We start from the raw sequence: 14,179 nt of genomic DNA on the forward strand, positions 1-14,179 counted from the left end.
CGGGCACTCAGTGAGTTGTGAGCCCAAGTGTCTGGAATTGGCACTTCATCTCTAGTGTGGATGCTAGAAACTCCTCTCCCCTGTTTGAGTAACCAACCTCAACTGTGAAACAGAGATGCGCCTGAGCTGAAACTGCAGTATACTGAGAACGAGAAATGCACTCTTGTTAATCTATGCAAGTTTAGGTTGGTGATTTGTATGGCTCTTTATTACCCCGTATCACTATCTGACATACCTTGATTGATACAAACACATTTGCATAAGATCGTCAGATTCCTGATGTAAGTAATTTAGGGCCAGACAAGCTGAAAGCCAAGGAAATGGAGCAAGCTTGGCTCCAGAATTTAAAATGCAACTATGATTCCCAAGCAGAAATCAGAGAGGACTTCCAATAGGCCTCTCTTTAATGAGACAGACAGACACACACACACTCAAAGGCCTTTACTACAAAGCTGAATATTTCATTAATAAAACATGCACTTAAAAATAGAAAACCCTTCTCTGTCTGATCACTAGCTGTATTGTGGTAGTTTGATCCGATCCTCATAGACCAATAAAGATATATCATGGAAATCGGGCCAAAGGATAGAAGAGGCAGATGTTTAATTGTAATAATTGAACGAGCAGTTACATGGCAGCTCTTTGGCAGATGATCTACAGTGAACCACACTACTTCACTAATTATTTTCAGTAGCTAACTCTGAGTATAAAAATGTGCTCAGTGCTGGGGATCCAAATGTGAATAATGGGAGCTTGCTGTCATTGAGACAGGAACAGACAGTTGAATGGTAGGGATGAGAAATAAACAAGGAACAACAATAGAGGATCACTAAGTGAAGCCCAGCAGATGCCATGGTGAGCTATGTTAGGTAGGAGCTATGGTAAGAGGGATAAATGGTCTGTTGGCTGTGGCTTGCTGAGACACTCTTTCGGTACTACAGACAGCAGATGGTTTAGTTAGGGACCGGACGACCAGAGGCTGGATGTTAGTAATACGCAATTACAAAGACTAGGCATCAGCTGGTTAGTTTGGCTAAAAAGAAGTCAACATGATGTTGAGGAAGCTAGCATTCTGGCCATCCAATCTAAAAATCTAACAGCTGTTTGAACTGAACTACTTCATTACTGCCACACTTTGGTGTATCAATTTGTGGTTTGGATTTGGCACGGATTTGCATAGGAGAAGCAAACCAGCAAGCAGTCCAAACAAAAGCAAACACACACAGTCTATGTGGGAAAGTATATACAAGCCTAGATTTAAATCACAGCGTAAAAATAATCACATGGAAACAATGGTAAGTATGTAATCAAAAACATGTTGGGAATAGAAAAAAAAGTAACAAAAGAACTATAAAAAAAATAGTAGGGGAAATAACTGAGGAAACATCACAAAGATCTCTGCCTTACACTGTGGCTTGCTGGTTGCTGTGGTCAGAAAAACCTCTTCACCCCCAGGCAATCTATTTTCTGTACATACAACAAAATCCAGTCTCTCCTTATTGAATCATGTAAACACTTGGATCAGTACAAGAACTGTAGGATGTTCGGGGCAACTGGAAAGGAGATCTATTTCTCAGTGTTTATTGATTTCAATAAATTCAAATCTGAATTTTTCCAAGAAAGGGATTCAATGAAGTCAGAAGGGCACGAATTGACATTTCTACTCTTCTCTAGCTCCACGTCAGAGAAAACGCCAATTCCATCCGTATCTACTGGATCGAAGCAACATGTGCTTTTCTCAGAGTTTACACCAGGAAAAAGAAGTTTTATTCTAACCAGATGTGAGAAAATTAAAACCAATATTCTAAAGTATTTTTAGTGGCATATGATGTCATCTGATTTCATATTTTCTACCAGGGGATAATACGTATTTTTAAAATCGTGAAGCCGCATTCCATGCATGTACTTAAGACATGATAAGTTACAATAAACAAGTGACAGAGCTGTATGATATATGCTTGGGTGTTTAGTCAAAAAGCTGGGGAAGAAATTTAGTCTTAGAGTAGGGAGGAGGATTACAGCATAGGAAGCTGTCTTCTGGTGACATTCAAGGCTGTCATTTCTAAGGGTGGCATTTACTTATGGTAGGTCTTCCAGGTAGAATTCCAGATGTGTGCAGGACAAGGACTGCTCTGACTGTCTTTACTCCTAAAATCCAATTATGTATCTCATAAGAACGACTTATGGCTTCACTCTAATTACTCAGGGCAACCTAGCTTTTAAACTCCCGGGCCCTTCTTTCTTACTGGCAGTATATTTTCTGTGACAGGCAGGCATACATCCCTCTGCCAGCACCCAGGTAGTGTTGGATTTCCCTGTATCTCTCATAGCCATTCCCACCCTGGCTGAAAGGGGCGGGGTGGGGTGGGGGGGCAAGATGACCCTAAGTTGACCAGAACTCAGTCCTTCCTTCACGTGTTCCTTCGGATAACCTCTAGCAAGCAGGGAACAAGAATGAAGCCCATGATGGCTTTCCTTTGACACACTCCAAATCTTGTCCCACTCCTGGTACAGAGATTTGTCCAAAGTCATTTAAAACTGTCCAAGGGGGCAACAGAGAGCCAATGTTGATATCAACGCGTCTGTTCTCTCTGGATTTTTGTTTCGGAAATAGGAAAGAGGCGGTCACCCACCGCTTGCAGGCATCACTGATGCCCCTACCATAATGAATGCTAGGAGTAAAGTTACTATTATCACAGGGTCCTGGGTACACTGCTGAATTAACCAACTGTCAATTCAGACCCAAATCTCTAGCGCCACCCACCCAGGAGCACAAAACATTCTGGGTAAAAATCCCCCAGCCCTGCCCCTTTACATCCTTGGCTAAGTCTTTCAGGGTGGGCGAGACTTGGAAGAGGGGAAGGTTGGGGGTTGATGACGACGCGGTGCCAAGGCACAGCACTCTGGCCAAAACACTTCTCAGACACAACAGTTTCCCAGGACCGTGTTCCACCTTCCTTTTTCTCCGAGAGTATCGTTTCCCGGTTTTATGCTGGAACCTTGGAATGGTTTGGGGACCAATGAGGTGGCAGCGGTTGATTCATGGATCGCGGTGAGGGAAGATTTCATTTCCAAGGAGGAAAGAGCGCGCGGGGGGCGGGGGGGGGGCTGGAAAGGCAGCAAAGCCAGAGGGGAGGCGGGGGAGAAAGTGGGAAGAAGGGGCCAAAAGTGGGAGGGGAGGAGGGGAGAGAGCCTGCGGGGAAGAGCCAAGGCGGCGGAGGTGAACGCGCGAGGTAAGCAGAAGCAGCAGGTTCGCTGGCGGGGGACACCAGGGGAAGGCGGCTGCTGCCGAGGGGCGTGGGCTGGGCCGGGGCGCAGGGGGACGGTCACTGTCGGTTCTGCCTGGTGGTCGCGTCCCTGAGCTCAGCGTCCCGCCGCCCCGGGTGTCCCCGCCCGCGCGCGCCCGTTGGGGGGCCCGGGGTGCGGCGCCGGCCGCCCGGCCGCATTGTGACGTAGCGGGGCCGCGGCAGCGCCTCCGCCGCCCGCCGGGTCTCCTGCGCCCGCCGCTCTCGCCGTCTGTCCGTCCATCCCTCCCGCCGTCCTCCCGCGCTCCGGTGAGTCCAGGTCCCAACCGCGGGCGCCGCAGGGAGGAGAGGGACGAGGGCAGCCCGTGCAACTTTGCACCGGGCGACACCCTGAGGGTTTTCGGGACCCCGGGGGCCCCCTTTGTGCCTCGGGTCCCTTCTGCTCGGGGCCGCGCGGTGCCGCTGCAGAGAGCTACAAGAGGAGATCGTTGTGGTAACCCAGGCAGCTTCACCCCGGGGGACCCAAGTCGCTCCCGCCTCGCAGTCCCTGGCTCTGGTGCAGGGGATTGTTCTTTTCATTGGCCCTTGCGCTGGCGTTACGCTTGCTGCTACCTGGGATGGTCCCAGAGGCGGGGATGGGTTGTGCCAAGGCTCCTAGGAGCTGCCAGGGAGGGGCGAAGGCATGGTGATAGCTACACTAGTAACCAGAACAATAACAAACGTGAAGGGGATGCCGGGTGGTGTCGCTACCCGAGGAGAGCCCCTGGCCCATCATCCCCGAGGCGCCTAGGCTGCCCCGTCCAGCCTCGGCTCCTCCTCCCGGCGCTGTCCGGCGTCCCGGGGTTGTCCATGTCTTAGGGAAGGCTTCTTTCCCCGACCCTCTCAGTGGCGGTGACTTTCGTCTGCAGGTGGTAAGTAGGGATGAAGCCAACGTTGGCTATTGTCAAATGCCACGTTTTGTTTATTTCATTTTTTTTTTCTCGAAAAGAAAGGGGAGAATATTCTGAACCAGTTCTGGCAGCCATACAGTTTCCACAGGAAATACTAGCATTCTTTGAGGAACACGCTACTGCTTGCAGCAAAGAAAGTCTTCAGGAGACAAAAAGGCAACTGCATTGTTGCTCATTTCCAACTAGCCGCTAGGAGGGTGGAAACGTGTTGTTTTTTCCTGCGGGAACATTGCTTTCCTTGGGAAAGTTAATTAAGGAAGCATTGCTGGCTGTGCCCTTTTTTTCACTTGCTGGAAGTGGGGCGCCACTCCTCCTGGTTGTTACTGACAAGTGTCCATCAAATAGCCCCTGGGAAGAAAGAGCCACCAACCACCGCAACAGTCTCCCCACACACCACGTGTTGTGGAGCTCTGCCAGGGCACAGTTTGCAAGATGAAATAAGGACTGTCTTGGGAGATTTATGGGGATTACATTTGCGTAGACGTCAGTTCTCCAAGGTGTCAACTCTAAACACATTATGGTCAGGCATCATTTCGGCGCTGAATCTGCAAGCAGGCAAAAAAAAAAAAAAATCTCATTATGAAGCAGACATCTCAATTGGGAATAAGTTCAAATCTGTATTTCATTTGTACACATTGAAAAATTCAAAAGTCAAGAGAGCAAGATTGTAGAAAGGCCCATATGCTAATGTGTGTACACCTGGGAGGCAGTGTCTATTGGCTGATTCTGATGGGACTTGATATTAAATTACTTCCTACATAGCAAAATGTAGGGAGATACCTTTAAACTGTCCTTACAACTAATAGAAGAATGCGTGACATTTGGGGACTGATCACAGAAGTCTCTTTCTCGGGGACATTAACCAAGTATTGCCCATAATGGAATAACTCGAGTTTCCAGGTCTAGATCAGAAAGCAAATGATGGCGCTTCTCTCAAGAGTCATAGAACATCACTAATGTTAGTAATGCTGCTAAAAGGGAGGTTTATAAAGAGGTTTTATCAGTTTGAACATAACCTTTATCATCCCTCAGAGGTTCGTGAAGAGAGTTTACAAGACAGTACATCTGAAATGGTACTGCATTCGCTAATTCGAGATGTTTCTATTTGTCCGTGTCTGAAAGGAAGTGACTAAAGTCCGTGGATTTCTGTGTGCCATGTCACAGCTTTGCTGAGTCCAAACAGCTGTTCAGTGCAGGTGTGCAGTGGAAACAGAGAATAGAAGCCAAAATCATTGGGAGCACGGTTGTTTTGGAAGGACTTGGAGGGACTTCACTGTGCCTAGGAGGAGGGAAGCCCACAAAAATATCTAAAACATACAAATGCTCTTTGATATCATCAGAGAAAGCCCGGAGCCATGTTTCTTGCCAGATTTAACTTGTTTCTTGTGAAAAGAAGAAATCTCCCAAAGTAGCAGGTGCATCATTAGAAGAAACACAAGGGACTTTCTCTTTTAAATGCAAAATCTAATTGAAGAGCCACAAGAGGATCCCATGACACTCTTAGAGAAAGAGTCTAGTTTTTGGCAATCTTTCAGGTTACAGATGCAAATCCCATAGGAGAAATGTGTGTCTTCAGAGACAAATAATATGTGGCGAAAATCAAATAGTTGCTTCTGTGAAACAGGAACCCGTATATACTTCTTTACTTTTGCTCTTTGACTTATGTGCAAATTCCCTTGCAGAGTAAAATTTCCTGAAATGAATACATAATTTGGTCTCTTAGCTAAACACTATGCATTATTTTCCAGTTAGTTGATAATAGACTTTATATTCTATGGTTGGCAGCTTGAATCTTTTATTAAACCTTTAAAATTAATTACCAAAGCTGGACCCAGTGACAGGTAGGGCACAGGAGGAAAACTACAAGGTTAAGGGTCACCTGTTATCCTTAGTGATCTCCAAGCCAGCTTGTCTCAAGGAAAAAATATCTGAATCAAAAATAAAATTAATGACCAACAGAGGAATTGTTCACTGATGCTTGACCCCTTCAGAAGTCTGACTTGATTCTTAAATAGTTATTGTATATTTGTGAATATGGAGAATATAAAAGTACAGATTGCAAGGGTCAGAGAGATGGCCTAGGGGCTAAGAGCACACTGAGTTCTGTTCTCAGCACCCTTGTCAGGTGGCTCCCAACTTCTCTAACTCCAGCTACTGAATATTCAGTGCCCTCTTCTGGCTTCAACGCTTGGACACCCATGGATCCATTCACTGAGATACACGCACATAAAGAAAACAAAATAACTCTCTCTCTCTCTCTCTCTCTCTCTCTCTCTCTCTCTCTCTGTGTGTGTGTGTGTGTGTACACACACACACACACACACACACACACACACACCATAATCTTTTCATAAAGGAATTAAAGGCAGAGAATAGGACACCTAAAATTTTAAATAATGTTGCAGAACATGAAACAAGACATGTTAGAATTGAGTTCCCTGAAAACTAAACAATAAACATGAAAGAATGTGGAGAAAAGTCAACATACCTCTTTAGCTATCTTATCAGTTACTGACTGATAGATTATTAGGTCATTCTGTAAAGTAGTTGCTTAAAACTACTAAATCTCATGCTTCTGTTGGTCAGCAGTTTGGGCTGAGTTCTGCTGACCCAATGAAGGTTCCTGCAGGTGACGTCATCAGTCAGCTGGGAGAATGACCTTGGATCTTGGATGGCCTTGACTACTTGTCTTGCTGCTGTGCAGCAATTATCAAAGTTGCACAGGTGGACTGGGACAGGAACCTCTCTTTCTTTAGCAGGCTAGCCAGGGTCTTTTCACTCAGTACCCAATCTATATTCAGAGAGCAGTGGAAGGAACAGCAAGTGAGCAACCACTACAGAGGAGACAGGTGCTGAGTACCTGTTCGTGTCATGTTGGCTATTCTCCCTCTGGCTTACCAAATTCTAAGGTCATCGAAAATTTGAGGGGTTTAGAAAGGCAACACCTGAGATGGGTGGTAACTACAAAAAAAATTAGTTTTTTTAAAAAATAAATCTATGAGACCTTTGAGTTCACTTGGTTATAGAAGGACCATCCTGCTGAGGACTAGCTCCTGAAACCCAGCAATGTAGAGCTTTGGTGCTTACAGATCCCTCGGCATGTAAGATGAGAAGTGTCCACTGCTTCATCGGTCCAGGAGACTCACTTAGGATTAGGTGACTGGTAATAGAGGTAGTGAAAGCAGAGAGTCCAAATCACCCTGCGATTTAAAAGAGCTTAAGTGGCTGACAGAGGATTGTGTGATTAGGAGACCTGGGGAAATCAGTAAGTGATTTATTCTGAAGGGAGAGAAAAACTCAGTCCCAGAAAGGCTTAGTATACAAGGCAGAGTGAAGGCAAGAGTATGTTGTAAGCTACAGAGCGGGCTGAACATTAGCTATTGCGTAGGCTTGTATTTCACTGACTACTACGCATAGACAAGTTGCTTTGAGTAAAGAAAGCCCCAGAAAACCAACTATGATATCCCCGATTACCTTAAGAAGTTAAAAGGAAGTTAGAAGGACCTTGTTGAGAAACAATGACTCTTGGTATGTGGCATCTTGGAGTAATGTTTCTTATTTAGTCGAGCCTAGCAGGCCCCTTTGGCCGAGCTGGGGTGGCACGCAAGTTCCTGAACCAGAAGCATTGCTTATCAACCTGCCCAAGGTGTCATGCAGTAGGATGTTCATCCCCAAGAGCACCTCCAGAGTTTCACTGGAGGTAGACAAGGGTGGTACAATCAACAGATGCCCTATGGTGAGGAATGCTTGAGAACTGAGTCGGGCCTAGCCACAGGACAGGGAGGCATATTTAGGTGAGCTGTAGACACAATAACAAAAGTTAAATCCACGGTGTAGTCTGATTTTCTCATGGAAAGCAAAGACAGAAAAGGTGGGCTAACAGAATGCCTCATTAGGATCCCTTCGCAAACGTTGGCTCGAGGACATTTTGCTAGGAAGGAATGGAATTCTAAACATGTTCTGCCTTTCTCCTGAAAACATACTCAAAATGCTGCAGCGTCAGACTCAGTTATAGATAGCCAGGTACCATCAGGTGCAGCTGTTGGTCCAGACAGAACATCTGGCCTCAGAGCTTTCACACGATCATTCTGAGCATCACATACAGATGTGCTTTGAGAATGAGCCCTGAATGGACCAGCTTAAACCTGAGCGTACACTTTTATAGGTTTTTTTTTTTATTGCCCAAGCCTAAGAACCCTGAAGATACTCAATAAATGTTAATTGAATGAATGAACATGCCATTATCTGGTGCAGTAACATTTTCTAAAACAGTCTGGTCTGGCTTTTCATTATTCAGGGTAGAGTTGGCTATAAAATCCCTATGTGCCTTTTGTGGACTGAAATGTTTCTGGGCACTTGTGATAGTAATTTAGGTTTTTTGTTTGATTTGTTGGTTGGTTTTCTTTTTCTTTTTTGCTTGTTTGTTTTGTTTGGGTTTTTTGTAATCTATCACTTATTAAAAAATAACTTTTCCTTTTGTGAAATAATAATTGTTAGGGATCATGCTTTTTTTGCAAGAGACAGAAACCAAGTCACCTCAAGTAAGAAACAACAGATAGGGTAGCAGAAACATTTTGCAAAATCCCTTTCTGAGTCCCTGTCCTTTTCATGGTGCTTTTTTCTTAAAAAGAAAATATCAGAAAGAGGAGAGAGAGGATACTATCAATGTACACAGAGAAGACATCTGTCTCACCTGACTTTTCTGAAAATCATGTCTTCTCACTGCATCCTGAGCCCCAAAACCTTGGCAGTGGGTCTGACTTCCTCATTATCTTCCCCACTTCCTAGTCAGCCACAGACACCTCCTGCCTCCATTTTGACTCTTGACCTCTTCTTTGAGATCATCCATGTTTCACTTCACAAGTCATCCAAAGAAGGTGCCTCAAGTCTCCAGTTCTAGTCAAACCTCTCCGTGGCCAGAAGTTCTCTTTCTAAAGCAGTTGCATGCAGTCAAATCATGGAGCTGTGTTCAGAACCATTCACAACCTTGTCACTGTCCTAGGGACAAATCCAAGGTGCCGACCACAGGTCCTAAAGTCTTGTGGTGTGGGCTTTGCCTTCTGATCGAGCAAGAGAGGTGAAGGAAGGCTGTGCTCATGTTGGCTGGGCTGTATCATTTTTAAGGTACTAGTTGGCATGGCTTTCTCTCATCTTCATGTTTTCATGAGAGCTACTGCCTCAGTGGGATACTATTGCATTCTTCTTGATCTCACAAGAGCCCTTTGATGACTGCCCTCCCTTTTCTGTTCCCTGCATGACACTTCACCTTGTGATACAGCCTTCAGGATACAGGACAGTCTCCTGCTCTAGACAGATGGCTGAAGATTAAGACTGCACTATCTAGTTCTCATGGTAGCTTCACTTAATGCTGTGCACACTGTGTATATCCTGAATCTTTCCTCTTTGGAGATTTTTTTACTCTTAGGGTTTTTTTTTCGGGTTTCCTTTAACTGGAGTCTCAGATTTGTAGCTCAGAATATTGAACATAAACCAAGATTCCTTTTGAAGGTCTATTCAGATAGTTTATCAAAAGTTTTTTTTTGGCTTTTAATTAGTCCCAAATGACCACATCAAGATAGAGCTTGAGAAAGAAGCAAGCCAAACTTTCTGGGCTGACATATATGGCTTGGGGTTCAGGAGAATCATTTCTTAGATCACAAAGTAGGACCACTAGTGGCTGCATTTGTGAGATCCAAGGTGCTCTGCTTGGGGTACTACCTAGATTCCTTATAATTGCTTTGCTTATTCAATTCTCTTTTGTTTCACGTGAGGAGACAAAGACTGACAGCATTGTAGTGTCTTATTTCCCTGTGAACATCTCTCTAGAGATGGCCAAGCTGCAGGAGAATTCACCTGGGTGGCTGACCAGTCAAAACAAGCTTGGCCTTGAGTCTCCCCATTTCATCACATGTCATGTTTTTAGTGCTGTTGTAAGGTTAAATGGCTGCCCTGGAGAGGAAAACCTGGGGCTAGAGAGGTGACCAGTGGTTAGAGAGCACACTGCCCTTTCAGGGGACCCTACATCAGTACTCAGCATCCACTTTGGCTGGCTTCCAATCAACTGTAACTCCAGCTGCAGGCATTCAGTGTCTCCTTCTGACTTACACAGGCAACTGCTGCTACATATGCATATACCACACACTCTTATAGGCATGAATAAAAAGAAATGTTTTAAAAAGGGAAATTGGAGCTGGGGACATGCAGGCAGAGGAGTTAATCTCAGTCTCCTGTTTGCAGATGAGAAGGCAAGAGTGACCGAATGAATTCACCACAGACAGGCTGGAGATGGGTTAACCAGTTGCTCTGGCCCCTAGTGGAGAACCACAAGCTGCTCCTAATTTGCCTGAGATGTTATTATCTTGGATTTCTTTCCCCTCTGGTTCCCTTTGCTGCAGATGAAGGCAGCAGACCAAACTACTCAGAAAGCAGTAACATGGCCAGTCCCTCTGTGTCTCTTCCTCATACCACAGTTAATTCTCCTGTTGCTGGCCTGTATCTCTCTAGAACCTCCCTAGAATTTCCCTTTAAGTATACACACAGAAAGGTAAAACTCTCTACATGCAAAACAAGTAGGTGGTTTCACATTTTCTCATAGGCATACCATAAGTAAAAGCCAACATGGGACACCAATTTTAATAATGTGTCTTCCTTCACTCAGTGCGTCTAAAGCCGTAGCATTTCCATGTGGTCCAAATCATTGAATAGATACCTTATATTCTTCTTATTTTTGCACACTAAGTCATTGAAATTTGATGTGCATTTTATACTTAACCCAGACTGCCCACATTTCCAATGCTCACCAGCTACTTGTAGCTAGTGGCTCCAAAGCAGAATACAGGTTTGGACTCTGGAATCCCTCTGATTCAGTCAACACTTAGCTCAAACCTAAGTTCTTGCCTGGACAGGAGGTGTCTGTGGCTTTGGATTCTTCCCAAACCGGGTCAGAGGGTAAGGAATGAAACTTTGCCATCCCTCTGTATCCTGGCGTAGTATGTAATGGGCACTCATAAGCTGGCACCCACATTAATAAATGAAGGAGGTTACTTGCCACACTAAGTTTGATATTTGAAGGCTTGCCTTTTCAGACTTAGCATAGTACATTCGCAACCTCTAGTTTCCACCTCCCTGCTCTGTCCAGAGTCACAGAACACTGTTTGGGTCAGACTGAATGACTGGGGCCCTCCATAGTCAGTAACTGGGTGATTGCACTACTGTGTACGGAGCCTACGTGTGTATTACTTATCTTGATTTCAGTCTCCAAAGTCAAGTAATATTATGTTAAACCATAATACTCATCCTAGGATAAGAAAACAAACAGGATGACAGACCAAACACAAAGAGTCATCTACTAGACACACCTCTTACTGAGATTACCGAAAGGGCCACTTGGCATACAAAACATTGGTGCATGTGGCGAAAGCAAGCTGCAACAGGAAGCTGCTGGAGTCATCTTGAGCTTGCTCTGATCCCATTACTGTCCATTCAACTCCCCCCCACCCCGAGAAAATGAGAGATTTACATCCTGAGTACAACTGCCTTTGCATACCCAGCAGTATTTAAATTTCTGCAAGTGCTTCTAAATGGCTAAGAGCATGTTTGTTTTTGCGTGTCTACTTTATCCTCAGTGATAAATGTCACTCCAAACAATGCATTCAACCACATGTAAAAGATGGCTACTCTCATAAACCATACTAATCACATATGTAAAAAAAAAAAAATGCAAAGCTTGAAATCGGGAGAAGATAGCAGAGTGTCATCTAAGCAATACTGAAAACAGGCTGAAGAATATGAGTAGCTCAAGCCCATTTACAGGGTGCTTGGGGGGGAAGACAGAGGGCTCAGCCATACTTCCCTTGCAGAAGACCCCAGTTCAGTTCCCAGCACCTACATCCAACAGCTCCCTGTCTCCAGACATTTCATTTCTAGGGGATCTGGCACCCTCTGCTGTCCTCTAGAGACACCTGCACTCAACTGACACACACACACACACACACACACACACACACACACACACACACACACTAAATCTTCAATAATAATTTTAAAATGCCTTGAAGCCCTGCAGGATAGCTAGGTGGATGAAGGTGTCTCCTGCCAAGCCTCATGACTTGCGGTCTATCTTGAGGTCTGTACCCACTACCCACACTGTTAAAGGAGAGAGCTGGCTCCTGGAAGTCATGCTCTGACCTCTATACAGACAAGACATGTGTGCTGTTGTACATGATGTCTATGGTGCATGTACACACACACACACACACACACACACACACACATGAGTATGCAAATGCATTGGAATAAATAAATGTAGAGGGGGAAAAAGTGTTGAAATCAACTAGAATTAAGCTTAACCTCAGTTTGACCAACATTTGTCAGTTTCGCCCTGGAGAGCCCCTTGACCTGCTTCAACTGTGCCCGATCAACCCAGAAAAAGTAAATCCCACTGTCCGGTGCTGTGGATCAGGGGGATTAATGAACTCAGACAACATTTTGAGCAGTTTCATAAGGAAAACTATCTAGGGCAACTGGAGCGTGAAGTAATATGCCAATATTTATTTTTGCAAAGTAAATTCCTAGAAGTTAGAAAAATCATCACATATACCATATGGTAAATAACTACATACTAGCCATGTTTAAGTTATCCAACAGGCACATCAGTAAGACATGGACAGTTCAAGATAGACAAAGTTTTCATGCATTGGCTCTAATTTGGGGCCTTTCATTTGAGTCTCCTAAAAAAGAATTCATGTTTCTCTGCAACTCACAAACAGTTCCTCAAACACTGTGGCTCTGGGTTGCCGTGCTGGTGTAATTGAAAACCTATAAAAAGGCTGAGAGCTACTTTTGAATTGGCTCAGTGAACTTGGACTGGATTTGTCAAAGTGGCGAAAGGTTTAAAGGAATTTTCATAAATGAGGTCTCCAAGCTGTGCGTTAACCATAGAATTCCAATGCACTCCAAAGCACATGAACTCAGCACAGCGCCTCGGAGAAGAGCAGTCATAGAGAGATGGAAATAAATGATTCATTTTCGCTCCCGGAGTTGTGCTGAGGCAAGCACACTTCGCCGCTGATCATCACACTTTAGCAGCCCGCTGTGTACTGAAACTACAATTGAGAAGTCTAATCTTTAATTGAACTGAGTACCCACAGATTAACATGGTGAAATTCTCGGGTACCAGATGTAGTGCAGTGTTTACGATTGTTGCTAAGAAATAGAGCAGAGATCTTCGAAAGTTCCAGATTGATTTGCGAAGGAGGGGAAGTTCTGCTTCTCCCTGGTGGAGGATTTTTCACTACTCCTCGCTTTCACAATGCCTGTAAGCATGTCTCATGCTCAGAAGCCCTGTGTTTTCAAAGCTTACATTGCAATGGGTGCATAGGTGTGCTGCCCAAGTACACCATCAGTGGCTATTTGAAAAAGTGCCCCGCCCCCCAAAACAGCATGAAATAAGCATCAAAAAGGATTGGGATCTTAGTGAAATAAAGTTATTCTCTTTGTTACTTATCAAGAAAATAGAAAGTTGCTTGGATTTTAACTATCACCAGACTTTGCATTCTGGCCTTAGTGGAAAATTGTCATATCATTTTTTTTTAATTTGATCCAGGTTGGTGATTTTCCAAAATCATTAAAACGTGCGTATAGGAAATCCAGTCTATTCTGCTTTTCTTTCTTTTCTCCCCCATTTGGCAAGCCTTGCTGCATGATGCATTGTGTAATAGATTTTTTTTTAATGCAAAGATGACATTTGCACAGCATGAGTAGAAGCTATGCCATTTTACTTGCCTTGTCCCAGAGAACAAGAGATGGCTATGTGCTATTCCAGTCAGGACCAGGCATTAAAAATAAGTGTCCTCCCCAAGGTCAAAAATAAGAAAAGAGAAACAGAAAAAAAAAAAAAACCGCAGAGACAAATTCCTATTTGATCTATTTGAGGCAGACTGTTATACACAGGGTCTGGTATTTCAAAGCAGGGGCCTTCCTAAG

The 14,179-nt window shown here is 44.4% G+C and overlaps 1 protein-coding gene across 5 annotated transcripts in view; it reads left to right on the forward strand.

Moving 5' to 3' along the window:
* The first annotated feature begins 494 nt into the window (after nucleotides 1-494).
* Sncaip (synuclein alpha interacting protein) overlaps nucleotides 495-14,179 on the forward strand; it is a 152,123-nt gene continuing 138,438 nt past the window's right edge. For 3 of the 5 annotated variants that reach the window (XR_015046118.1, XR_015046115.1, XM_021150292.3), the window contains exon 1: nucleotides 3,890-4,156. The gene's annotated coding sequence lies outside the window, so the exon portion shown is untranslated. Of the gene's footprint in view, nucleotides 3,053-3,513; nucleotides 3,555-3,889; nucleotides 4,157-14,179 lie in introns of those variants that run through there. The other 2 variants (XR_015046117.1, XR_015046116.1) reach the window with 2 other exon arrangements.

The sequence above is a fragment of the Mus caroli genome, unplaced genomic scaffold, assembly GCF_978045245.1.
Source record: "Mus caroli unplaced genomic scaffold, Mus_caroli_1 scaffold_19, whole genome shotgun sequence".
In the NCBI taxonomy this organism is placed as follows: Eukaryota; Metazoa; Chordata; class Mammalia; order Rodentia; family Muridae; genus Mus; species Mus caroli.